Source organism: Verticillium alfalfae, genomic scaffold (genome assembly GCF_000150825.1).
Source record: "Verticillium alfalfae VaMs.102 supercont1.3 genomic scaffold, whole genome shotgun sequence".
Taxonomy (NCBI): Eukaryota; Fungi; Ascomycota; class Sordariomycetes; order Glomerellales; family Plectosphaerellaceae; genus Verticillium; species Verticillium alfalfae.
This window is the reverse complement of record NW_003315036.1, coordinates 408,170-410,719: the sequence shown is the minus strand read 5'-3', so window position 1 is coordinate 410,719 and position 2,550 is coordinate 408,170. Positions and strand designations below refer to the sequence as shown.

The 2,550-nt window shown below is 51.3% G+C and overlaps 1 non-coding gene across 1 annotated transcript; it reads left to right on the top strand.

The window, feature by feature from the left end:
• Nucleotides 1-2,473: 2,473 nt before the first annotated feature.
• VDBG_15046 lies at nt 2,474-2,544 on the top strand. Its single transcript has one exon. It is a non-coding gene; the product is annotated as a tRNA-Arg (tRNA).
• Nucleotides 2,545-2,550: the final 6 nt, after the last annotated feature.

Genomic DNA, 2,550 nt, shown 5'->3' with positions numbered 1-2,550 from the left:
TGGCTGACAGCCCCTGAAACTGTCTGTCCATGCAGTCACCGTCGAAGCCCCAGTATCCGATGGTACCCCGCCTGGGCATGAAGCGCTTGGGGATCCAGCCATAGAAAGCTTGCGAGGCACCGGGCGAGCAGTCTAGTAAGTCCAGGGAGGTCTCGCCGCCGTCCCGCTTGTTGAAAAGCATGTTGAAGCCCTTTTGATATAAGTCGGGCAGGGTTTTGTTAAATGGCTCGATGAGCCTTCCGGCCGTGTGCGGTTCCGGGAGCGGGCCGTCATCTTGGGCACAGTATGGCTGCCATTCGGCCCCTCGATGGCGTTTTATCGTCGTGGACCAGGGCCTGACCGCGTACTCGGGCCCGTCTTCGCTCTTGCCACATTTGAACATGGTGTAAACCTTGGCGGCCTCGGGCTCGGGATCAGAGGGGTGGCGGCGGGTGGGAGGGGTAGGGGGGTAGAGTCGGCTGGCGACAGTGGTAAATGGCGGGTCGCCTCCGATGGGAAAGACGCCCTGGTTGTCGAAACGAGGGTAAACCTCGTTGGGATATTGGGACCAGACGGGTGGTTCGTCGGCGGCCTCGTTGTTTCTGGCGAGGGGTTCTCTAGCCTCGTCCTCCCAATCCTCTTCTTCGAACTCTTGCTTTATATAAATGAACGACTCAGTCACCTCGTCCGTGAGGTCCTGCTCGGCTGAGACCGCCCAAGATTGGCCCATGGCCGCGTCGTTGTTGCTGGCACTCATCTGGCATCTATGTTAGCCATCGAGCACCTGACATTGCAGGCAGTTACATACTGTGGTGGTGTTGGTGTTGGTGTTGGTGTTGGTGTTGGTGTTGGTGTTGGTGTTGGTGTTGGTGATGATGATGATGGTGATGATGATGGTGATGATGATGGTGGTGATGATGATGGTGATGGTGGTGGTGGTGGTGGTGGTGGTGATGATGATGATGATGGTGGTGGTGGTTGTGGCTGTGGTGATGGTTGTGGGTTGAATTTCAGGGCAAACAGGAAAGTGGCAGAGGTAAGAGAAAATAATCAACCCTATCTGGATGCCTAGAGTCACAAGACCTAACCAGACCGCAGTCGAGGAAGGAGCAGAAATAGATGACGAGGTACGTGCCCGCAAGTCCTATCATGATGCTCTTCAATTCAAGTGTGAAGACTTACTGGTCTTTCGTCACCAGCAATATTCTGGGATACCTATCGCCGGTGGCATGACTATGGATCTTCAGAGAGAAAGCGAGCAGACCTTGGGTCTGCTCCAACATGGCGACTTGTTGAGCTGAGTATATACACTTGCTTATCTCAGCATGACGATTGATGATCCCTCAAATTGCAAGTATACGAAGACCATAGCTCAACCTGGGTATGTTCTACCTACCTAGGTATAATGACAACATGCTGGAGCATACTGATTATCGACCAAGGCGAGGTAGCTGTCGCCAAGTGGCCGACAGTCTCGACGATTTCCAGTTCATGCTACGTAGAAGTAAGAAGGCAAAGATGTTTATGGATTAGATCGACACCAACGACTTCACTCATCCTCGTGAGGAGCTACCCAAGGTAGCTCGGGTTATCTTCTCATAGCTTGAGTCACCAAGTTATGTCTGTGCTGGAAGGTAACATTCCACCATGTTGCCGGACAGCTTACCATTAGTGTGAGACTTTGAGAGGAGCCATTAAAGAAATATATTTAAGCCCTGTCCATGGATTGCTGTATCATTCTATGAACTACTTCAATATGTTATCGAGACATAGTATCATCACTAGTGGGCATGTATGGCTGGGGGCAGGCCCATGTCCAGAGAATGTACATACCAGTTATTGCCATCAATGAGCATCAATAGTGATTACAATGAGTAATAAAAGTCCTGAAGTTTTCCGCATAATCATGTTCGCAATCATGTTCAGCAATATGTTACGAGGTGCTATGTCTTGATAGGTGCGTTCGGCATAATGTGCTTGGCCATCAGCACCGCCAAATTTCAATATCCTATCACATTCTCACAGTGCAGAATAACCATGAGGTGGTGTATCAACCAACCCGGCATTGTGGGTACCATCAATCGACTCTTGGGATAGCAAGTGAGCATCATCCTGGCTATGCTACGACATTGTGGTGACCCAAGTACACGACGTCTGCAACGAAAGCCAAGGCTGGTGAGTGGCTTACATAAGCTTGATGCCGTGAAGCATGACAGTTCACGTGACATCGTGTTCCTTCGCCTCGAGGTGTCATCTTGATATGCGGTAAGTTCAAGCCAAGGAACAACCTTTGTGAGGTGGTCCCGAGGCTTGGCTGAGCCTAACTTACTGTGCACTCGCACTGGCACGGGCCATGCTGACCTGAGTTTGTCTCACATTGTGGGGATTGGGGTGGCCCGGACTAGCCCAGTCGGCAAAGCTACCGATCCCTGCGCATCACTTAAGACGATATATGCCTCATTCCTTTACTCTCTGTCAACAATCAGCAGCCGCCGGTCTGATGGCGAAATGGTATCGCGCTAGATTTCGGCTCTAGCGATTGCGGGTTCGAGTCCCGTCAGATCTAAGAAT